General features: G+C 39.8%; 1 protein-coding gene and 1 pseudogene across 1 annotated transcript in view; both read left to right on the forward strand.

Moving 5' to 3' along the window:
* LOC127669705 (zinc finger protein 431-like) overlaps window positions 1-25,985 on the forward strand; it is a gene marked incomplete at its 3' end in the record, with an annotated part of 326,640 nt that overhangs the window by 121,331 nt on the left and 179,324 nt on the right. The gene's annotated exons all lie outside the window — the stretch shown is intronic.
* On the forward strand, window positions 4,672-6,759 carry LOC127670051 (leukocyte immunoglobulin-like receptor subfamily B member 4A; annotated as a pseudogene).

Consider the following 25,985-nt stretch of genomic DNA (forward strand, 5'->3'; position numbering starts at 1 on the left):
CAAGAAAGACTACTAGGCTCCACACCTGAACAGACCACTGAAACGTGTCAAGCAATCCCATACATGTGTGTAAAACCTGGGTATTCCTTAAGGTTTTATACTCAGAGAAGGTCAATGTAATAAGCATATTCTGTGTGTGGGGAATTCTGGGGATTACATTCAGGAGGATTTGTCTTTTTCCTCTCTGCTCCTTTCCCCACATTTCACTGTGAATATTTTCTCACTTCTTCTCTGTTGAACACCAGGTGTTATGCATGCTCTGAAACTTTCAGTCACCTTCAAATAACATTTCCTCTAAATTTGCTGAGTCAATATTTTTCATCATGAGCCTTTACCTTTGTCACTGAGAAAGAGAACATAGTTGAAACAGAACACATATTGGGAAAATTGTGATTGCAGATTGAACAAGTTTTTTGAACATGATGCCCTTGAAATTTCTGAAATTTTCTTTAGCTTCAATGTGCATTATTAGAACTATCTGATGACTGCTTTTCAAAATAACATATTTGCCTACAAATCATTGACTGTATTCAGAACTAAAGAGCTTGCATACAATTGCTTTGACTTTTAATGTTACCACAACTTTGAAATATAGAATTTTATAATCTTTGTATTAAAAAAAAAACCTTGTACATGAGAACAAGGCCTACTGACAAAAACCATACCCACAGTTTGTACAACTCCTCAAACTTCAGAGAAGTTAGGACAATTATTCTTAAGCTGTGCACTTTTCACATCATTTTGCACTAGCACTCATGAAACATCATTTCATTAAACAAAGTATCCACTCCATATTTGCTAATCATTATGTGCATTACTTCAAATGATCTCATAATTCCAAGTTAAAGTCATATGTGGGTGGTTCTATGTTATGGACAGTCCCAGCCAGAACTAAATCCAAGGGAGAATTCTGGATATCAGGAGAGGAAACAGGTCCAGTGGATAACAAACAGAAACAACCACATACAGAAGCAGCTGGAATCTGATTTTTTATTTATTTATTTATTTTTGGTATATCGTAGTCCAGTCCAGTTAACATCTCAAAATAAGCATCACATTCATCTGTTAAACCTTCAGTTTTCTCAGGCAGTACAGGGTGTTTACACATAGTCCATCCATAATCCAGTTGGACAATTGACACATGCTTTTTAACTGCTTCATCTTGGCCCCGCTGTCATGCTAGCCTGCGACCTGGTGAAGGGCAGGTCTCTGGCCTAGCTTCCCAGTGTTGATTGTGGCATTGTAGAGCTTGGGAAGCTGCCTTGCTTGTGCTGTGTTCCAAGAGCACCTCTGCCTAGTTGGCCCACTGCATTCTTCACTGTGCCATGCCAGGGGCCAACACAAGCCACCTGCGATCAGCTCTGGTAGCTGCCTCTGGCCCCCAGCTCAGTAAACTAAGCAGCTGCAGCCCTTAGGCCCAGCCCGGTCAACTAACTAACTAACTTCTCAGTGTCTCTCTGAGTAAAAAGTATCTACAGTCTCCTGAATCACACCTGGATAAGCTAAAAAATGTTGTTTTGCCCAAGGACTCCCTGGGTGGGGTCTGCAAAGTTCCTCACAGGCTTCCATTGCTATCCAGGTAAGCCAGGGTAGAGATAGCCTGTCTGCATAACAAGCCAGGTCAAGAGTTAAAGGCAGAACCGGCTTAACTGGTCTGCTGTGGAAGTCCCTGAGATATCCAATTCAGTTACAAAACAGAAAGCCTGGCCTCTGGGGTGGGGACAGTAGATTAAAGCTATGTACCAACTCAAATGTAAATTCTTTCTATCTTGTCCAACACCCACTTGTCTGGCAAGGACATTCTATAAGGTTCTTCATATGTAAATATCCTTAGTCTGGGCTCAGTGTTTCAAATCTGTCTGCCCTGCAAGGATTTCTAAAAACAAAAAGGAATCTGCGACTTTAGAGTTCCTGGAAAATTCTACTGCCTGGTAAAAAAAATGCTTTTTCTACCATATATTTTGAGTCATACTACAATATATCCTATATATATAGGATATTTCAGACTATATATATATATATATATATATATATATATATATATATATATATATATATATATTGTCTGAAAAGGATCACAGCGTTTCTTCCTCATTTCCACAGGGCTTTTCTGACTTAATCTATATATCCAAAATGTAATTACATGAATGATTGGAACAAAGTGTTGCAGAACATTTTTGATTGCAAGATGGGTTCTTTTACATTTTAATATGCTCGATATTACTTAGTTCTGGACACTAGGAAGGAGAGTTTCAGATGTATAGTAAATTGCCAACTGAGATTTTTAGCTTCTGTGCTTACAGGGTGTTCCACAATTTTCCCAGGAGACATTTCTCACCTCTGTCTGTAAAAATTTGTTTTACAGATATCACTGGGTCACTCTGGCAGTTCTGAAGTGATACATACTTGTAATTTAAAATCTCACTCTTCACTGATGTTTACTCCAAAAGTATTTTTAATGCCCCCTTAGTATACCTGGGTATAATCTTTAATTCTGAATATTAACTTTCCCCCTAATTAGGGAAGCAAGGTTTCTTTTTAAAGACAATTTATTAATTCCTTGAAAATCTCATGCAATATATTTTGAGCATATTTCTATCCTCTCCACAGCTTCTCTCCAATAGTCCCTTATATGCATACATTTTAAGAGCTTCTGGGAAGATAAAATAATTTGTGTAAAATTAAACCTTTATTCCTTGTTAGCAGATGTTGAGTGACATATCTCTTTGACAACTTATTTATTTTAACAAAAAATATGCTCAAATTATTTACTGTATTTGTCTGAAAAGGAGCACAGCGTTTCTTCCTCATTTCCACAGGGCTTTTCTGACTTAATCTATTAATATAATGTTACTTCCAACTTCTTCAAGTGTGATCTCATTACAAAGGTGTTGTTCTATATCCCTATGTTCCTGTGGGAATTTATGAGTATTGGCCATATGACAATAAAAGTAGTGCTTCTACCTTGATCTTCATATTTATTGTTCTCTAAATTCATGTTGTTATCATGAATGGCATTGCCATATTCTTAAAGAGTTAATATTTGTTAACAGTTATGTGGTATACTCCTATTTATACAACACTGGATACTCTCAACTTATTCATTATGTATTATTAAGTTCTAATTTGAGATATGTCCAAAAGCACTCTTGGCCAATGTTTTCATTCTAACATGTTATAGGGTCAACAAAGCAGCAGGGCAGGGTTTCAAGAGGGAAATTATCAAACCAACATTACATAAGTGGTCAATAACCAGTGAGATTTCACTATGAAGTACATAAAGAAATATTATTGTGGATTTTTGATTTTTTGTACCATTATTTCACATAATGATTTAATGGATTTACTAATTGAAAGAATCATATTTTCTTACAGTATATTCCTTCCCTTATAATTAGATACAATGTGAGAGGCTTACAGGAGAAAACTGGAAGCTTTCTTAACTGTTAATTAAACATGTTTATAAGGAGCTTGTGAGGAGGAATGCACCGAGTGTTCTCAATTAGCTAATGATAGCAAGCAGCTCGTGTTTTGTGCTTTAAACTGCTGGTGGAATTTAGAGTTATGGTATATTATATATCATTTTCTCATTGCAGATCTTATCCAAGTATCTACTTTATGAATCCAAGTATCTGATTTATATTCATTATTCAGAGAAACACAGATTGTAGAAACACTAGTGTCTGAAATCTAGACCAAATATGCACCTGTAATATAATAGCTCTGTAAATATCACCTTGAGACATAAAATTCAACATTAATAATAACTAAATTCTTTCTTCAGTTAAAATATAAATAACCTATTAAAGATCATTTACAAAAGAAGCAACGAAAGCAATAGCATGTAATGTCAGTTCTTCTTCCAGCTTTCTCATACAGGCTGGGCAAAGCAGGACGCAAATAATTATTCTATGTAAGCCAACAACACCAAGAAGCACAATATGTCCATGTTACATTTTGATGGCTGAAATAGCCAATATTACTTTTTATTATTTCTTTCATTTATATTTTTTTTTTCACTTTACATCCAGGGTGCTCTCACCCCTGACCACTTTTCTCCCAGTCTCAACTTCCAAAATCACTCCACTCAATACATCCTCCCCTTAACCTCACAGGAAAGACCCGCTTAGCTACAACGAAGCCTTGGGGCATCAAGTCTAGGCAAGGCAAATCATGTCCTTTCCCAAAGAAACACAACACATCAGTCCAGGTAGAGATAAGTGTTCTGACAAAAGAATCAGAAACATCCCCACATGATTTTTAAAGGATCCAAATGAGTTAATTTTATATCCAGCCACTTTCCTGAATTTGTTTATGAGCTGTAGAAGTTCTCTGGTTGGATTGTGGGGGTTTCTTACATATACTATCATATCATTTGCAAATAGTGACACCTTTACTTTTTCTTTGCCATTTGTATCCCCCTAATCTCCTTTTGTTGTCTTATTGTTTCAGCTAGAAATTCAAATACTCTATTGAATACATATGGGGAGAGTGAGCATCCTTGTCTTTACCCTGATTTTAGTAGGGTTTCTTCAAATATCTTTCAATTTAATTTGAGATTGTATGTTGGCTTGCTGTGTATTGATTTTATTATCTTCAGGTACCTGATCTCAATACTTTTCAAAAGAAGGGGTTTTGTATATTGTCAAGTTGTGGCTGCAGTGTGAGAAGATGCCGCTAATCCATGAGAGACTTGAGGTCTCAGGGTGTGTGGAGGACTATTGTGGTGCGGGTGAGGGCTGGGGACATCCTCTTGGAGAAGGGGTAAAGCCATGAAATTTGGAGTAGTCAGGCAGCAGACCAGTAAGGGGATAAAGTCTGGACTGTACAAAAGGATTAAAGAATAAAAATAAATAAATTTTAAAAAAGAATTCGAATGAAGACCACGCTGCATATCTGACACACATGGGTAGCCGACCTGCGTCCAACCTCTGCATGATCATTGGTTGTTGGCTCAGTCTCTGTGAGACCCATGGAACAAGGTTTGTTGATTCTGTAGGTATTTTTTTGGTATCCTTGACACATTTTATATCACTTAATTCTCTCCCTGATTCTTCCAAAACACTCTCTAAGCAACACCTGAGGTTTGTTTTTGAGTCTCTGCATCTGTTTACACCAGCTACTGGATCTCTCTAAGGAGACAGTTATGTTAGTCTCCTTTGTGCAAGTATAAGAACGTCATTAATAGTGACAATCCCAGTGTTGGTTCCTTCACTGTGATGAGAAAAGACTCTGTAGTGAGCCAATTTGTCACAGTGGTGATGGGGGAAAGCGTTAATGTTCTAATATCTTGTTCAAGGGGAGGTTGCTGTGCTAAGATCTGGTGTCTGAAGGAAGAGGTTCTGGGGATCAGCCTTTGATTTCTTCACAGGACACCTCCCAAGGCCCATTATCTGGGCTGAGCCAGGCTCTGTGATTGCCCAACATGCACCTGTGATTATCTGGTGTCAGGGTTCCTGGGAGGCTAAGGAATATCATCAGTATAAGGAGCAAAGGGTAGATCCTTGGGACACTCAATTACCTCTGAAAACAATGAATAAGGCCAAGTTCAACATTGAACACATGACAACTACCTATGCAGGCATCTATAAGTGTTACTATAAGAGTGCTGCTGGATTTTCAGAGCACAGTGATGCCATGGAGCTGGTGATGACAGGTGAGAGGACACTCAGGGATCCTAGCACGGGCTCTTTCCTAAGAAGGGGGTTTATTCTCCAGGAGCTCTTCACTCAGAGTCTAATCCTGGGGGACAATGTGGCTAACTCATGTTCATTTTACATCCTGCCCCTTGTATCCTAGGAGCACATGAAAAGTCCAGCCTGTCAGTCTGGCCCAGCACTAATGTGACTTCTGGAGTTTCCATAGCTTTTACCTGTAGCTCATACATGGGATTTGGCAGATTCATTCTGATCCAGGAAGGAAAACACCACCTCTCATGGACCCTGGATGCACAGCATCAGGCCAATCAGCCATCCCAGGCTACTTTTGTTCTGGATGCTGTCAGTCCCAGCCACAATGGAACATTCAGATGCTATGGCTTTTTTTTAGGAATGCACCACAGGTGTGGTCAAAATCAAGTGACCCCCTTGACCTCATGGTCTCAGGTAAGCACCTCCCTCACATAATCACTTAGTGTTTTGGGCTACTTGTGTCCTTTTCCTAAGATGATATCTGCCCTAGAATAAGAGGGAGGAAGCTGTCAGGTTAAAAACACTGTTCAGTTTAAAAGTCATTCACCCTTCAATACTGAAGTTGTAGTCAGAATCCCCTGATACAAAAGCCTTCCTCCTTGTCTCATTGTAATTTAGCAGAGGCAGTTGACCAGCTCACACAATTGACAAAATGAACCATCTTCAGTGGAAGACAGATACCGTACATTTCCTTTTTTTTTATTTCTTAATATCATGTGCCTAGACTCATGGTAATGGATGTACACCAGAGGCTTTTCTTACCTGCTTTGCACAGATTCTTTGAGGCAGTTATGAGTCCCTCAGAGTCTCCATACACCCATATAGCCAATGATAAGGATTTGTATCGGATTGAAGGGCCGAAGTGTGATCTTCACAGAGATCCAATAACCCAGAGCCAAAAAAATATCTTGTCTACAACAGGGGGATATCCTTTTGTAATTAGTGTCCAGATTGAGATAGAAAGAAACAGGGCACAGTAAAATGTTGTGAACTCTAATGTACATCTCTCCTTCAACCTCTGGCAGAAATCAAGGACCCGTCCCCTACACCCATTGAAGATGGTAAGTGAGACCCGCCAGGCAGTGCGTATAACAAGAATTAAGATCACCATGAATTGGTGAATCCACCTCTGAATTTGAGAAAGTGAGAGATCTGGACTTATTTACAAATGAGATGATATGTTCTTTATACAGCTCAGGAACAATATCTCTGTCTACCTAAATTTCAGAACCTGCTTTACAAGAAGTTCTGAGCGCTTGGGTTCCTGAAATTTCTGATAAAGTTTCTTCCTCAGCTCCAGCTCCTTAGACAAATTTTACTAAACAATAATGGAAGATAAAAATGTTGCTTAGATATTCAGCAATGGGGAAAAACCACATTCTCTGAGTCCTTTACATAATTTCTGCTCCTGTACAGGAACATCTGGGCTCGCACCTTCAGTTACTCCCTGTGCTTCCCGTGGGTGTGACATCCCAGGTGAGGAAGGAGTCCCTTCCATGGAATCCCAGTACTGAAATGACCACCGCCCCCTTTGCCACAAGGAAGGTGACATGGGACACTGAGTGGACTCAGAGCCGAGGCTAGACCATCACCTGCTTTCATGCTCAAAGTGTCGTGAGAAGGATAGAAATCAAACACTGAGTTTGACTTATTTTTATGTATTATTATTATCATCATCATTATCATTATTATTTTAATTTTTTACATATTTTTTATGCTTCTGACATTCATTCTAAATGACTTGGGCATATTGAACTTGTCTCCGTGAGCCTTAATATTCTCACCTAAAGCTGACTGGGGAAAACATACAATTCCAGGTTGAGTGATTGTGATATTGGGTGTCACGCTTTGGCTGGGCACATCATAGGTGCGTGGGTAAGGAATATCCTTCCTCATGTCTGAGTCACTTCCATTAAGGACTGGAAACACACTGGAAAGTTTTAACTGGAGTCCTGGCATTGTTCCTCTTCCTGCTTTTCTTCCTCCTGATCTGTCTCATCCTCATCCGACACCGGCGTTGGTACAAAAAGAAGACTGAGGATGCGGCTGGAGCCGAGGGAGATGGAATCAGTGTGAGAATAAAAAGTGGTGAACATGAGGCAGAAGCTTCCAGACTCTCCCACGTTCTGCGGTAGCCTTGGAAATGTGTAGTGTAATTAAAATCCTAAAGGAACTCTCTGACTGAATGAGATGCCGGATGGAGTCGTGAGTAGCATCACTCCTGGTCATTCCCCTGCCTCATATGCTTCACTCCTGGTCATTCCCCTGCCTCACATGCTTCACTCCTGGTCATCCCCCTGCCTAGCACACTTCAGTCCTTTTCGTCCCCTTCATTCAGCTTATTGTCTCTTGCTGCAGACCCCACCAGAGGAGGACACCCAGGGGATCGTGTACACCCACGTGAAATCCTCCAGGCTTCGGACGGCAGGGATCCATTCTTTCCAAACTTTTCCCTCAGGTTCATCCCAAGACACACCCCCAGCCGGGCCACGCCCCATAAGTCACTAACACTTGACACACACCTTCTTCTAGCCCCATCCCACTCCAGGATATGACATCCAAGACATGCCCACCCACAAGCCACATCCCTACCCGAGACACACCCACACCAGAAACATGCTCACAACTGAGCCACACCCCCTGAGTTACTAACACTAAACACACATCTTCTTCCAACCCCATCCCACTCCAGAACACAAGATCCAAAGAGACTGAGGATGTGACCTATGCCCAGCTGTGCAGACAGACACAGGAAGAGAACCACAGCTGAGACCAGCAGGCAGCCGTCCCGGGAAGAAGGCCCACACCCCACACGAATGAGAATGAGGGATTTTCTGAGAAGACATTTGTTCTCAGTGGACTTGGTTTGACAGATGGGAGCCATCATGACTCCCTCAGGTGTCATCAGAAGCTTCTCAGAATTGTGTGAATGTGCTTCTTACCTTTTCAGAGGCAACAAAAGTCCTCATGTCTTTTAAATAAAGCCAAACCCTTCTCAATAAATGCCACACCAGCTCCAGTGGAGTCTGTGTGACATGGCAGAAGTCATGTTGTCAAGCCAGAGCTGTGTGTGTTCCTCAGAACTTAGCCCGAGGAGGTCCCTGGCATCCTGCTTCTGCAAGCTGTTCTAGACCATTGGACAAATTCTGTGGATTTGTGTGCTCTGCCTTGTCTTTCTGTGTTTAGAGTTAAGTGGGAGGGAAATAAGACATTTGGAGATGTAATGAATCAGGTACAACAGGAAGAGTTGTTTGTGAAAAATCCAGACATAGTGGATAGTGAAAGGTTAAAAGTTCAACATCAGGTAGGGAAAGGCCAGGATGGTGTATCAGAAGTTAAGGAAGATAGTCTGAGAATTCCAACAACTATAATGTACAGTAGGAAGCTTTACTTACTCAGAGGAAGCATTACTTAATCCAGTAAATAGGGAAACTCCACAGAGGCTCAGGACAACAGACCCTCCAATGCCACATACAGGAATTCACACAGTGTTCCTAACTGTCCTGACTGCCCATAAATATTAATGAAATTTACAAGCTAAAGCAAATTTGCTCAGACTGCAGCTTGGCAGGATTCTAAAAATAGATCAGCCTCAAATCTGGCATGATTAACCACTGTCTGGGTGAGGAAAGTTTCCCCTCCTCCCAAAACACTTCCTGTTGTTTCCATCTTAGTTTCAAGTTAACTTGTAAACATGTAACCTGGCATGAAGTCGAAAAGTATTTCCAAAATTATGTGTCTATATCTGAGATGTTTGCAGAAGTAAAACTGCAGCAGATTCAAGCTGCTTTTTGGTGTGTTGTGTCTGTCTGTCACGCCTTACCTACCTGAGTACCCTGCTTCTCCCACAGGACAAGACCTGACTGGGTCTGTCCATGGCAAGAGAGCACGTCTGTCCAAGCCTGAAAAATTAGAGGGACAGTTAATGAGGCCCATTTGTCATGGAAGTTCTCAGAGTCTATTCAGGAAGTACATCTTGCTCACAACTGACTACTTACAAGGAGGGAGATGGGGGATTTACTGGAATGGCCTTGCTAGAAAAAGAATGAGACGGTTTCTGCCTTTGGGACAGCACCAACAAGCATGGGCCTCCAGGAGTGTTGATAGTTGATGTGGGTGTAAATCAGCTTCATATATTAATGTACATATTTTTATATTCCTCCTTTGAGGAATGTCCTTCTTGTTAATGTTAATGACTCCATGATAATCAAAGCTAGCAGGAGTACAGAGGCAAGGGATGGCTAATTTCTCTGCAAATGGTAAAGCCTGGGACATTCTGGACAGCCTTTTAGACAATGGGAATTGCTTTAAAAATATGACTTGGAAAATAGAAAATTTCTCAACTATGTGAAAATATAAAGGGGCAATATAAATTGCATAAGAGGTTTCATGAAACTAAAGTAACAAAAGCAGCTGAAAAGTGTGCCAACTTGTTGGAATCATAGTAAGAAAAGAAATAAAGAGATTTAGGTATTTTTTTTCTTAGAAAGGCAGTCAGACTACTATGTTCAGAATCCTCATGGAAGAGTTCAAGGTTCCGCCCAGCTGTAGTAGAAGTTGCAATATCTAGAAAGGGTAACCACAGCTTTCTTATTCTTTGTGCTTGACAGAGGAAAGCAGATCTCTATATTATTTTGCAAACTTAAAGCGAAACATGTGCCTGATGTCTCTTAAATAGCAAGGGGCTATGTTCACAGGATGCTGATTTATATTACAACAAAAATGAGAGAAGGAGCAATTAATTGGATTTATATGTAAAATAAGAGATTGGGCTTATGAGCGGTGAGAGAAAAAGTATCAAGAGAAGGTTTTCAGAATAGCAACAGAGAATTGCTTGGAGAACTGTCACAGGCAGCATATAGAGTGAAAGAGAGCTGCCTGGAGATCATCAGAAAAAAATAACTGATCAGAGAGAAAGACAATAGAATAAAAATAAAGCAGCTGGTAAAGCTTTTTTGAGCAGAACATAGGCCACCAGCTTTCACCCACAACTCTAGGCTTTTGTTTTTCTACTATCAGACACCTCTTCCTTAGAATCTCCCTCCAGGTTAAGTTCGTTCCTTGACAACTGATTTATGATTCATGGAATGTCACTGACTTCCTGAAACTGAATGTAAGCCACAGAGTAAAATGTGGAGGAAGTGAACTAATGGACCTCCAGCCAGTTTCAATGATCAACATCCAGAGAATCTGGGAGGCAGATTTTTTTAACTCTCTGCGTTAAGTCACTTTGTCTTTTGAGCTGACCATGACGAAGAAAGGACACATTAGAAACTTTGTGAGACTACGTTTAAGACACACTACCAAGGAACTAGTATACTGAGTAGGCTTCCATGCCTATATTAACACCTGGAAGGAGCTTGGGCCTGACTATGACTTTTGCATAAATCCTCAGCATAATGTGTGGTTGCTTTGGATAATGCGCCTAGATGAAGAAATTAACCTGGCCTCTTCTACTGGTACATATGCAGGAATAGAATAGTTCGACATCAGACTTTCCCAGACTGAAATGTCCTTATTACACACTGTGGAGTCTATCAGGTACCTAAATATTGACAATCTTGAGTGCATTCTTTCAACCATTCTCTATGTTAGCCAATATATGGATGGACAAATTCCAAGGTAAGTGCCGTTATTCAATCGACCCTGTAATTTTGTAGATGATGATTGGTAGGGTATTTGGATGGCAGGTACAATGCCTTAGAATCAATCTTACATACACATATACACATACATATACATATATATGCAAACCTTGCCTGTACCCAGAGCTGCCATACTATATATGTGTGTGTGTTTGTGTGTGTGTGTGTGTGTGTGTGTGTGTGTTTGTTTGTGTGTGTGTAGGTATATGTATATAATTTTACAAAAAAAATGTAAATATAGATGAAGAGCTTGGATGAACTGATCAGATAAAGGGATGTTTCTGTTGTAACAACATATCCAGGCCACAGGGATGCATGAAGACCTAGAAAAGGGTAAAATAAGCCATGAGAACTCTTATACCAACACCAAAAACAATAGGCATATACATCCCTCCAAAAGAAAGAGGGTTCTCCAGCCAATTGTGATTGTCAAAGGTAATGGCAAAACAATAAATATTGTGTAGGGCATAAATATCCCCAAGATAGACCAGGAGACCCAGGGAGGATATTCTATATATCTGTTCCTTAACAATCAGCTCTGTAAACCCTGTCTGAATCCAGAGCTGACATACATTTTTTTTTATTCTCAAGGCTCATGAGGGTGACAAGACCATGCTGGGAGGGATAATAGTCTCTTTCACAAAACTTAGTCCTAATGCCGCAAGGTTATCTGATGGGCAAGAAGCAGAAGGGATAAAATAAGGGCTAGAGAATCTGCAGTCTAAAAAAACAAAAGGCAGAAAGGACCATTCCACAATTGGTGGGCTCCCTGAGAGGCCCTTAGCAGTAGAAGCTTTTCTTCTTCTTCAGGTTCTTGTGGTTCTCTGAGACATCATTGTCCTCATTCTATAATATCTGCAGGTGAGAAATTCCTGCTCATGACCAAACTATAGCTTCACATAGAAAGAATATGTCCTGTGGTAGGACATGTCCCTAGTAGTGTAGACTTCCATGGACACTGGCCTAAACCTTCAGATCAACACAGGGTGGTCATCAAAGAACACTTACTGTGGGTTTTGATATCCTGGATTCTGTGTACTGTCAAATAGTGGTGATGAAAAACATTTTATTCTGACACTAGGCAGACAAAGGCTATGTATCCAACTGGAGGATTCCCGGGTTGCATGAGGTCACACAGTAGGATTGGGAATGCAGTCTATCCCACTATGTTCTCAGGATCAAAGTCAGTCAGATATTGCTAGTTAATGTGGGGATTAGAACCACGGAAAATACAACTTTATAAACTCCTAAGAGTTTCCAAACTGTACCAAGGTGCACTCTATCTTGGAGAACCACTTATGGATATGAGATTGGGCATAGGGACATCCTGGACGTGCAGCCACTTAAAGCAAAAGACTTGGAAAATATAAGCTGAGCAGGGAATTGCAGACCCAAGAAAGACACCATGAGATTTGAATTAATGAATAGCTATAGTCCAATAATCCATCAGTGATAAATGCCAGGCAAACTTGCAGGTCTTTTCCTTTACTAGGAATCTGGTGCATGACCAGATTCTCCATGTACTTTTCCTGCTTCTTGAGAACAATAGTTGGTGGGTGGAGGTTTGGGGACTACCCAAGCCTCTTTAGCTAGAGTGCATTTGCACTATTTGTGACATATGCTTTGCAAACTGCAGAGTTGATGTGCCCGGGTCAGGGGTCTGCCATTTTATCAATGGAGAAGGGGGGTGAGTAAGGGGAAGAACTGTGTGAGGGAGTTCAGGAAAGGGGATACCATTCACCCCGAAGTTGGACTCCCATGCCATCCTGAAACAAATGACACTAGCATCCTAATTCAATGGATAGAGCAAGGAGTGTATGGCTGGCTTGAGGTTGAACAGTATTAAATGTTACCCTCCCATCTTAAATGGAGGCTAATGGCATTCCTCCAGGGAGCACGAGTGCCTGGGGCGTTGAGGTAGAATCTGCAGTGTCAGATAAGAAACTTTGTCCTGAAAAAAAATGTTGAAAAAGCTGAAGTGGTGTTTTAGATGCAGAGTTTTAAGGTGGTGGGGCTGACTCATCTAGAAATGAGGAGGTCAGAAAACAAAATATCAAGCAGTGAATGATCCATGCTGGGAGAGGCCTAACTTCCTTCATGGGGTCAACTAGGTCTTGTGGACAATTCCCCCAATCTCTTTCTCCTGGGACCTTCTGTCTTGTTTTGGTCCTATTTTCTCTCTAATCAATCCAGGTAAAATATTGTCCTCTGTAGGCCTTATTCCCCAACTCTTACTTCTGACAATAACGTCTAAAACTTTTGTGCTAAGGTGTTCTCATTGCTGTCCCCTGGCAGATGTGCTCCCTGGAAAGTAGGCTCTTCAAACACTTAACAACATACCGGTTTCTCAGTGTACACCAGGTTTCCAGTTTTTGTTTGCTGTCACCTAATCTGAGGTTGAATATGGTCAGTCAACTCTCACTAGGTGCTTTTTGTTCCTGTAAATAAAGGCTCATTCCCAGTTCTCTAAATCATGCCATAAAACTCCATGCTTCCCCTGTGTGTGTATTATTCTTATGTTGCTCTCTCATCAGCTCCATATCTAGAATGGATAGGTGATTGTTCACAGCTACCCAGAAATATTTCTCTATGTAGACTTGACCCACTATTCATGTGCTGAAATCTGAATTTTCTGAGTGGCTGTGTAGAAAGGAGTGGAATTTAAGGTCACCCTTAAAGCAAGAATATTATATGTATATGAGTATTACCTTCCTAAATATCTAATTCAACTGCCTGAGATCCTGAAGCATTCTTACTGGACAATGCTGGTACCCAAATCATTGACCTCCATTAAGTGAACTTTTCCCTTTCTGTACCTTTCAGCTACTCTAACATTCTGTGACACAGCAAACAACATCTTCACCAGTGAATGAGCATGTTCTTTGTGGCTGTACTTATCTCTTCCAAAATAATTACCTAAGTTAATCAGGAGTTTTTGTATTGACACAGAATCAGGTATTAAATTATAAAATCAGAATGTAAACTCATACATATAGAAGCGGGAATACAGCTTGAGATTGGTATTTTGTTGTAGTTGTTGGTAATTAGTTGATGTTAGATAGATATCACACCTTGGATTATCATCATGAGCTACAACTGATATCCTTCCATGGATGGATAAAGTGTGACTTTCAACCTTAAACCAATATTTAGATGAGAGAATATATCTGCTTGCAGAAGTGGGAACTGGTCGATTTTAGTTTTACAGTGAACATCAGAGAGTAAGCAGAGCTATCTAAGTACCCATCTGTGAATGGAACACTGGGCATACAGACATACTAAGACTCTTTTGCAGTCCTGACACTACCACACCCACCATGGTGGAGTAGGAATACTTCATGTCCATATCCAGGGACTGGACAGTGTTAGTCTCATCTCTCAAACATAGAATCTTATGCATTTTGTGAAATTTAAGTTGCCGTTCTGTTTTTCAACTCTAGATGTTGACAACCTTTGAAATTTTGCAAATGATGATGACAGGCAGGGACTCTTCTGTGATATCATTTACATGATACAAACTACTTGTTTCCCAACTATGATATAAAACATTCTGAAAGTTAACCAGTCCTATGCAGCTTAATGTCACCAGTACCTCTGAACCCACATCTATGGTGAGAAATGAAGCTAATATTAGACAATCAGAATGATGCCGAGACTCATAATTTAGATGCTAAAAATATTTAAGTTGGAATGGGCATTTGAGAATGAAATTCATTACACCAAAATCAATCTTTATAAAAGGCAGAAGAATTATGAAGAATAAGAAAATGGAAGTACAAACCAATAAGTGTGTTAAGATTCTTTTTTTATGAAAATTGCATGTGTTGGTTAAAAAGATCAATGCATCTACAGGAGATTGCTCAGCAAGGTGAAATCAAATCCAGAGCCATGTTTTCTTTCCAATCTCCTTTCCATATCTCTTCCATGCTTATACAGAACTGAAGGATTAGTTTCTCAGCATGTCTGCTGTGTCGTGAGTCCCCCTAACAGCATTTACCCGCTCATCCCTTTATGGAACATGGCCCTTCAGGCATGTTATTACTCTTGCCATATTGGAGTTTCAGTGTCTCTGAATACAGAGGTGTGACGTACCTATAGAAGATAGTTCCCGTCATTATTCCTTCATGGTTTAGAGGTTCCAAATGCAACTGTTCTCCCAGCATAACTATAGCTATTTAAAAGATGCAAGACAAAGATGTTATGCAGTGATGTAACCATTGAAAAATAGAGAATATTAATTTACACAATGGAACATATATTTATCTCAACCCTTGGCAGTCAGTGGCTTCTTGTTGGATCTCTATTTGAATCCAGTTGGACCTACCTAGTGAGTTCCAGGAGATCAAGAATGACAGAGTGAGTCTCTGTCTCAAAACACACACACACACACACACACACACACACACACACACACACAATCATTGACCACACACCTTTAATGAGAACAAATGTAACTCATTGGTTCATCAGCTAGATTTGTGTGGAGACTTACTTTTGTTTCTGTCATTGTTGTCTCATCCTTGGTGAGTAGGCATTGTTCATGTATACCAAGAATTTGTACATCCAACATTCCCTGAGCGTTTCAAGAGTCAGGATGCCAATGGGCCATGAGTGTGGTCTGGTTAAAGGAAAACCAAGAAGAAACTCTCTGAGAAAAAGACTAACTGATTCTGATGCCTCTCAGGTGAAGATGCTGGATAGGAATGACCCCAGATTTCTTTACCGTTAAGTATATAGTGATTGAGTTTATTCAAACAGATGTAGATTCACACAGTGGAAACTCTGCATGAAATGACCACAGTCAGATTTGGAATTTCAATTTCAGCAGAAGGCAGCAGAGGGTGCAGGATGATCAGTTTAAGATCTGCTCGAGATTCAACAGACTCTGTGTTAGAAATCAAAACCAAAATTATGGAACTAAAGGAGAAAGAAGCCACATATTCTGTCGCCATACCCAGAATAGAACAGGGAAAACATGAGCCAGGTTCCCACAAGATCAGTTCACCTTCCCCAGTGGCTGATAGTACAATATCCAGATATCACAAAGAAGAATGCAGATTATTTACACCATATGCTGTGTGTCTGTCCATTTGGCAAGAAGACAAATTTTGCCCAGTTGTGGCAACTGGAAGGTGGCATGTCCACCATTATTATAACCCTGATGTATCTTGGTGATATGTGAAGATTGGGAAAGATAATTATTTCCTGAGAGGAAATTCACTTTACACCCATGCCTTAGCCTATCAGGGTGTCTCAGCAGCTTAGTATCTCATTTGCACTTAGAGGCCCTACTCCGTCTTTAGTGCAAATAAACATGGCCAAATCTGTTGCAGAACTGAAATGGACCCCAGAAACCCTATGCTGGCAGGTGAGTGTCTTCCCAGGTGTTGCGCTTGTACCTACTCAGTGAGAATCAGGGTTTCCTATGTTGCTGGGGATGCAGAAAAATTAAGTCAGGAAGCTACTATCTGAAGATGATGACTTCATACCTACCTGCTGATTTCTTTTGCAGAGCCTTTATTTAAACCCACACTCAAGGTGGTGCCAAGCAATGAGTTGAAAATGGGGAACCAATGAGACATCTTCTGTGCTCTTACATGCCACGAAACACCATATCCATAAATAAAGAAGTCTACATCATCTGATACCAACAACCATTCTAGAAACTGAGAATAAGGACATGCACTCTACCACCTTGATTCAATTTCACAGTGTATCGAGATTTGTGTTCGTATATATGCCACTTCATGACATCAGAAGAGAAAAGTGGTATCATGGTGCTGGTGGTGACAGGTGAGAAAATGCTTCTCATACCCTGATCTTCTTGAGCAAAGGGATATATTCACAATGGACTCCCTTTGTCAAATATGAGAAGAGTGGAACAATGCTTCCCATATGAATCCCCTTAAATGCCTTGCCTTCTCTTTTTGGAGTTTATCCCAAAATGTCACACTGTCAGCCTCTCCCACCTCTGTTGTGACCTCAGAGGTAAATGTGAGCCTTCAGTGTTCAACACAAGAGGTTTATGACAGGTTCATTCTGACGGAAGAATATGAAAAGTTCCCTAAACTGTTTCCTCCTAAAATAAACACACTGGGATATTCCAGACCATGTTCACAGTGGTGGGTCCTGTAACCTGCAACCAGAGGTGGATGTTCATATACTATGGATATTACTTCAATATCACCTGGTGTAGTCAGAGACAACTAGCAACCTCAAATTATTGGTCTCAGGTAAGTGGGCCTAGCTTTTATTTAAATTCACATAAAATCCCAGAGAAGGACACTATGTTGAATAATTGAGAGCCAAGACTACTGAACCCAGTGTAACAGGATTTGTGATTCTGAAGGACACGCAGTGCAGAAATCAGAGCTGATATTTTAGTAATGTAACATAATGTTGCAGGGAAACATGGAGACTTTATATGTCCTTCTGCCATTGTAGATCAGCTTTAGTGTCATATTCTTTCTTTTTTAAGGTATATGCAACGAATTTTATAGAGAAGGAGTAAAATTCAATATTCCATTTTTAAAAGATGTAAGTTTAACAGAAAAAGGACATCTCAGTAGAAATAAAGGTATCAAGGCTCTGAACAGGCGTGTTCAACTGTGACCTTCTTTGAGATACTATTCTAACACGTACCACATGGTCATCTACTCCTAATAAACCTACATTCCAGACTCATCCAGGTTCCATAATTGCTAAAGGGAGGACTGTGACCATCTGGTATGAGGGGACACGCAAAACCCAAACATATGTGCTACATTGAATGGTAAGCCCAAAATCGTGGGATAGACAGACGAAAAAGGACCACAAAATAATGCAAAGTTCATTATCCTATCCTTTGCAAAATAGGGTGCAGAGCTATAGTAATATTACATTTTGACCTTTGTTAGGTGGTGATACCCTGTGATACCCTAGACCTGAGGGATACCTACAGAGTGTTCTCTGGAGTCTTAGATCCAGACATTACACTCATATAACTACTGATCTTACCATATCTCTTGTCAAATGTCAACCATTGGCGACCATGTTGACTATATATTAGAATTTCATATTCCATATGCAACTATTCTAGGTATCTATGAAAAACTCACATTTTTGACCCAGAAAAACGCTGTTGTAAATTTAGGAATGTCTGTGGCCATCTCAAATATTTCAAGTCAGAGATTTAACTGGTTCATTTTTAGGAATAGTGATTAGAAAATCTACAACTCCATTATCCCACTCTACCAGCAACATTGGATCGTTGCTGTCCAGGTCCCAAGTTGGTCAAATAACTTCTGTCCAATGGTGGGTATTCAGATCCTAGTGCTATTACACAAGTAATCCTTAGGTGTGGTCAGTAGTCAGTGATCTCTTGAAATCTTACAGGTCTTAGGAGAGGGAGTCTGAGAATCTCTGTGGATTAACATTGTACCTGATACAAATTCACAGTTCAGACCATGTCGTGTGCAGTGTTTGAGGACCTGAGGCTCTTGAGCCAGTTGACACAGCTTGCATATTTCAGTCAATAGGGGTGTGGGAAGAATTGTGACAATGGCACAAGGGAGGGTCAGGAGAATGATGGGTCACTTACTTTTTTGGGGGGGATCTCTCAGAAATCATCCTTGTGGGGTGAGCTATGTCCTATGAACTTCTCAGGGAATTCTGAGAAAACTTTGTGTGAAAACACTATGAAAACCCAAATATAACTCTTGTATCAAGATTGCATCCCTGGCCCTTCATGTCCCTGTGAAGATCTCCAACTGTGTGTGTGTGTGGGGGGGGGGGGTTGACTTAAGATGCAACAGTGAGTTTGATGTGGAAAAACTAAACACCAAAAATAAAAAGAAGTTAACTATTAAAAAGAAGGAATCCCAGAATTCTTGGACACACAAAGTCAAAAGATACCTGGTAACACGGACCTGTTCACAATTATATGCATAAAAAAGTACAACACTGGGCAATATCACTGTCACTTTTACAATACTGCTTGATGGTCACACCACAGTGACACACTGGAGCTGCGGATGACAGAGAGAAGAGACTTCCCCAAGCCAGGAACTTCCTTGTGGGAAGGAGGATGTTCACAGTGGTTTCTCTAATTCAAATAAGAGGAAAGTGGGTTTGTGTTTACTATATGATTCCATTTAACAGGTTTCCTTTTATCTACTATGTGTTTACCCAACATCAACCTGTCACGCACTTCCTGCTCTGTGGTGATCTCAGGAGGTCATGTCAGAGAAACTCACAACAGGATATAACTGTCTAAGATTTATGAAAAAGAAGAAAAGCTCTTCAAGGCTACATTTATACAGAATATATGTGCTGTATATTCTGTATATACATTTATACAGAATGTATATATACATTCTAATATATATATATATATATATATATATGTGTGTGTGTGTGTGTGTGTGTATAATATTATATGTATAATATATTTAATGTGTATTCTGTATATACATTCATACAGAATATATATATATATATATATATATATATATATATATATATATATATATATATATATATATATATTCTACTATATATATGTGTGTGTATATAATGCTATATATATATACTGCATATACTGTATATTCTGTATATACATTTATATACAGAATATGTAATATATATTCTGTATATACATGTATACAGAATAATTGGGCATCCTGGTCTCAGTTCACATTGGGTCCAATGAGAGATGGAGGGTCAAATGCTTTGTTTGTGATGTGAGTCGCTTCCATCTGATGCCAGCACACAGTGCTCGTGGTCTCAGGTGAGAATCATCCAGCATTTGATTTGAATGATGTCACCACTGACACAGGATCCCAGGAAATGACCTGATGTGCGATGGAAGGAGGAGACAGGCCTCTTCAACACCAAATATAAGAATGTGTGGGAGAGCTGAACTATGTACAGTAACCCGTGTGGAAAACAACAGTGGATATCAATCATCCGGCAGAAAATTGTGTCTTTGTGTTTCCTTCTGCTATTGTCAATCAGCAGAAGTGTCATTTGTAGGTGTGAAATTTGCCTAGCTGTCCAAGAAATGTGTCACTACTTCTTTGCAGGGAAATTCATAAAACCACCACCTAGGCTTATTCAGGCTCTGTTGTCTCCTCAGAATGTTCTTCAACAATTTGATGTGTGGAAGCCCATGGAACACATAAGCTTGTGATACCTAAATAAGGAAGTCCAGAATCTGGGACAGAGGATCACAAATAGAGCACAACAGTGAGACAGATTTACCATCCCATCTTCGACAAGGCTGGATGCAGTATGATAGAACTGCTACTGTTACAACTTTTCTATGTAAGCAGAGCACACTGTAGTAGCGTCAGTTCACTAAGGGTCACAATTCTCTTCCAAAGTTGTTCAGCCACAGCCCTCTGCTGGAGGCAGTGAGGGCTTTGTTCAATTTAGTAGCCTGCATCCTCCTGTCCTACATGTCCACCATGGCAAACCTGCTTTTTCAGTCTTTCCCAGTCCTGTGGTGACCTCACTTGGGAGTGTGATGCTCCAGTGTGTCTCATCATAATTGTATGATTTTTTTAGAGAAGGAGTAAAATTTTATAGTCCCTGTGTGATTCCTTCCTCAGCCCACAGGTCACATATCTGTCATCTTCTCCCTGTTCCTAAGTGTTTGGCATCCTTAGGCTCTGCACAAAGTTTTTCTCTGCAGTCATCCTATTTTCCATCAACCAATCAAAGAATTCTCTAGATAATGGATATTGAAAGTGTTAATGAATGGGGATTGTTAACTTCTGGAATTTTGTTGTTGTTGTTGTTGTTGTTGTGGATACTGCTGGTTGTGTTGGTATTAGAGTTTGTGTGTGTGTGTGTGTGTGTGCATGTGTCCAACTTTCCATCTTTTGCAGATAACACAAGGTATTTTGCTAAGTGTGTATCATTAACTGCTTTGAGTTGGATTCTTCTTCTATCACTTTGTGTAGGTCTGTATTTGTAGACAGATATTACTCAAATTTGACTTTATCGTGGACTGTCTTAATTTTCCATTTGTGTTGATTAAACTTTTCTACATATAATAATCTCCACATCTGTAGTTTCTGCAGCACATGTGTTCAAACCTTTCTGGCATTAACAGACTCCAATGAAAAGTCATTTGTGATTTCAATACATCTTACGTTATATGTTTTTTGGCTTTTATGCCTTTGCAGTCTTTAGTATTATTTCTTTGTATTGTATGTTTTGATTATTATTCAGGGAAGAGACTTCATTTTATGGTCCATTCTGTTTGGTGTTTTGATGATTCTTTTACTTTGACAGGTACCTCCATCTTTAGGTTAGGAAATTTTTCTGGTATGATTTTGTTATTAATACTTTCTGAGACTTTGATCTAATAGTCTGCTTTCTCTATTCCTAGTATTCTAATGTTTTGTCCTTTAACAATGTCCTGAATTTTCTGGATATTTTCTGTCCGAAAGTGTTAGATTTAACATTTATTGGATGATGTGTCCATCCCTTCTATATTATCTTCAATGGTTGGGATTTGTCTTCCATCTCTATATTCTCTGAGTGAACCTTGCCTCTCTAATTTCAATGTGCAGACCTAAATTTTTATTTCAAGTTGTCCCTCAGTCTGTGTTTTCTTCATTGCTTCTTTTTCTTGGTTTCTAATAATTTGTTTCCTTCAACTCTTGCTTTGTTTTTTGTTGATTGTATTTATAGAATTTATTGGTTTCCTCCACTTTTTTGTTTGTGTTTTTCTGGCTGTCTTTTAAGTATTTATTGATTTCCTCTAATTGTTTGTGTTCTCCTGGATTTCTTTATGTGATTTAGCAGTTTACTCGTTAAGTCCTCCATCAACTTCATATAGTTGGCTTCACAGCCTTTGCCTTATAATGCAGCTGTGTTGGGATATTTAAGACCTTATTTGGTAATATAAATAGACTCACAGTCATTAGCCAAAGAGGGATCAATGTTTTTACTTATTACATCATGTTTTACCAACATCATGTAATGGAATGGTGTTATCAATTCTCGAAGCGAGAAGTTCCTTTTCATGTGGATGAACTTGATATACAATAGATTGGATCCATAAAATGAAATTTCTTGTGGGGACCACCTAAGAAACCATGGTAGAAACAGAATGAAAAGTAGCTAATTGATTCTGTCTTTATTTGTTTAAAAAGTCAATAATGAATTTCAAATGCATGATTGCTATAATCTTTTGTTTGATTTTATTCCCCTACAATTCCATATAATTAACAATGCCTTCATGCTTTTTTTTCAAATCATTTTGATTATTTATTTCTGTAGTCAGAAATGCTGCCTGTAGCTGAGGCTTCCTCTTTTCATGTAATTGAGAATTGCTTTGAGCACTCCATAATTTCTCTGCTGCTCAATGCTGGAATATGTGTCTTACAACTCTTCCAGACTATTCATTCACTTTTCAGTGAAAAGCAATAATAAAACAATAAGTGAGTTCTTCCAACCTCTCTGGCTTTTCTCAGGGCTTAAAATGAAGAGGTTCCTGTTCTAGAATCAATTTCTAAGACCATCTTTGAAGCATGGTTAGTCACAATATAAAAAGGGTTAGAAAAAAAGGTAAAAGCTTCCCTGCTTTGACCTTGATTGGTATTAGCAAGGAGTTGAGAGGTAGTTAATTTTAGATGATCAATAAATGTACTGACTGGTCATTTCCCGGATCTGCACACTAGGCAATCAAGAATCTGGATAAAATACTGAATTTATGTTAAGCCAAATTACTGCAGTAACACTAGTTCAACCAAAATAGGAAATATGGGTATCATTATGTGGCCCTATCTACAAGGACAATTATTTTCTAGATTTGAGATATTCAGCTTTAGAGAAAAATTATAAGCAAAATTTATGTGTTCTAATATGAGATCGTAGAGTCTGGACACATGGCCATGATGCCTGGTACATTTTACAATAATTTTGGGATTATAATTACATCATTTCTTTCCTGCCTTCCAAGAATACAGATAAAAATGCATAAAGCCTAATACTGGGGAGAAGAAATGTAGATGCTGATTCAGTTCCCAGGCTTGGTGTCTGGGGTTTAGACCATGTAGGAGAGACAAGAGGAAGAAGAATGGACCATGGGGTAGGTGGATTGGCCAGGAGGACTGGCCTGGGTGTATGAGTAGCCTAGGTAGAACATGGCAAGTCATATCTCACTGTTATTAACAGAAACTATTCAACATAGTCTGTCCAGCTCTAGAGCTTTAAGTCTTATTATAAATACCAAGTCTTTTGTGTCTTTTATTTTTACCTTTATGATTCAAGCATAGTAAAAATTAAATAATTAATATTTCCTACAACAAGGTGTCTTTAATTATTGTTTCTGTCCTGTGATTGAAATGGATTGAAAATTATGATGGCAGAGGATACTCAATACTTCTGGTTCTTGTTCCTTCCAAAAAAAAGTCACAGTTTAATCAAAAGTACAACCTGTGACAAATAGTCTACACACCAGTTATGTCCTAAAATGTGTAATAATTTCATTCTAATTCCTATGGTTTGTTGCTACTTTGTTTCCAACCCAATTCCCCAGTAAAAGCAAGCTCAACCCAATCAGTTAACAAAATAAGGTACAAGCCTAGATTGGGCAGATCTCCAACTACTCTGTTTCCATCTATGTTATCCCATACAACTTGCAGTTTCTCCAGGTCCCCAGCTTCTCTCTCTGCTGCCTCTCTGTTCATCTCCTGTAGCTCCTTCAGCTCCTCTTTATCCCACAACTTGGAGAAATGGGGCTTTGCATATCAGTTTTAGGGTTTGGATTCCCTGCTGCTCCCAGTGCTGCTGCTGCTGCTGCCCTTCCAACTCTCTAGTGATGACTCAGCTTACCACTGAGAAGTTGTTGATGGGATAAGGTAAGTCCACATCTTGAGGGTTCTCCTTATAGCCTATGAATGAGCCATCTGTCTTCAAAAGGAAGTATCTTGGCTTCCAATTTCTTTTCATATTCTCCCAGCTGCCATCTTATGAATCCTGTGCTTCCTTTCCACCTGTCGGTTGCACTAAAGAGGACTCTGTTTTAAAAGGTTCTTTGGAGGAACTCCTGTCCATATTGTCCAGAAATTGGCAGTTTGGTTCACAGGTCAGCAGGCAGTGGCAAATCGAGCCACTCACAAACACGTCATGGATACATCAGCAGTCTAGTTCAGTAGAGTCAGGTTAGCAACAATGGTGCCAGACCCCTCTTCTGAACCCAACCTTCTTTCACTATGGTAACATCACTCATGATGGCTCCCCCAACTTGGTCAGAGTAGCTACATTGTTTTTAAAACTATAGTTATTAAATACATATTAGTGGTCCAGATACAGAGGTCACACATGGATCTGGTGGGTATCTAGTATGGGAAGGCCATGAAAACCTGCCGTCTAAAAGATACATCACATAATGGCCAGCATGAGGTTTTGTTTTCTCATTAAGCAGCAGCAAAGACTGCTTTCGAACAAGACACTGACATTGCTTATATCAAGAGAAGCTTAGTGAGGTGGAAGCAGAGATTGAGAGCTGGAGCAAAAGCATCTGAATATGAGAAAGAAATCAGAAACCTGTAGAGCAGTTCATAGCCTAGATGTCAGTAGTGTGATGAACAAGGTGGAAGATAAGTCACTGTACTTGGCCAATCCCAGTACAAAGAAAGAAGAACAAAAGTTAGTGTGCCTATGAGGACTCGGGAGACACCACAATCCTCACTTGGATTTGTTACCCAGCCAGGATTCCAAGTTGCCAAGAAAGCTGACACTCTGACCGAGGGATGAAAACAAAGGATATAGTGTATTCTCTGTATTCCATGCTCTGTCAGTCAGGCTGTGAGAAACCCATCAAACTAGACACTCCCCAACAGTTGTGTATCCAAATTTGTCAACAGATGTCCAAATTCTCCATTTCCTAAACAGCTCTAATCTGTCCCTCAGACATTTCCAAAATATTCTATAACTGAATTAACGACAGTATATCACACACGACTGCCTCCAAGTGTGGTCTAAATGTCACAAATCTAACAACACCCCATTACTCCATGCAGATCACATGCCCTGTTTTCCAGGAGATAAGTGTTTCCTTGAGAGAGATAATAACCACCAAGCCTGAGCTTGGACAGTGATGTCTAGTCTGGTCTCTAGAGTCCTTCCTTGCGGGGGAAGGATATAGCTGCTAAGTCCTATGTGAACATATATTTGTAAATTTTATATTTTCATTGAAAAGATAATTTTTTGCCCTGAATGTTAAGAATCCTAATTGCAGTCTCAAAATTAATCCAGAATTAGCTCACCTGTGATCCTAATCTGGAGGCTCAGATATACAAGTTTCTGACCTGGTTCTTGGCGAGGAGATTTTGAAGCATGGAGTCTGTGAATTCCAGAAGATTAAGACAAGGAGATATCCAAGTTCAAGATCACCTGGGATTAAAGTCACAGAAGCACTTTGCTTTAATCTGAACCACACCCCCTGCTGGAGACTGAGAAGCCTTTAATCTGGGCAACACCCCCTGCTGAAGACTGACAGCCTTAAATCTGTGCTACACCCTCTCTTGCACACCTACATAAGGACATTGGAAGGAGGCAGACACTCTTCTCTGCCTGCTAGCCTCATGGGACTGAGCGACTGCAAGATCCTTGGCCGTGCATCTAGAGCTACTGCTGACCATGTTTGGGGAGT

Source organism: Apodemus sylvaticus, chromosome 19 (assembly GCF_947179515.1).
Source record: "Apodemus sylvaticus chromosome 19, mApoSyl1.1, whole genome shotgun sequence".
Classification (NCBI taxonomy): domain Eukaryota; kingdom Metazoa; phylum Chordata; class Mammalia; order Rodentia; family Muridae; genus Apodemus; species Apodemus sylvaticus.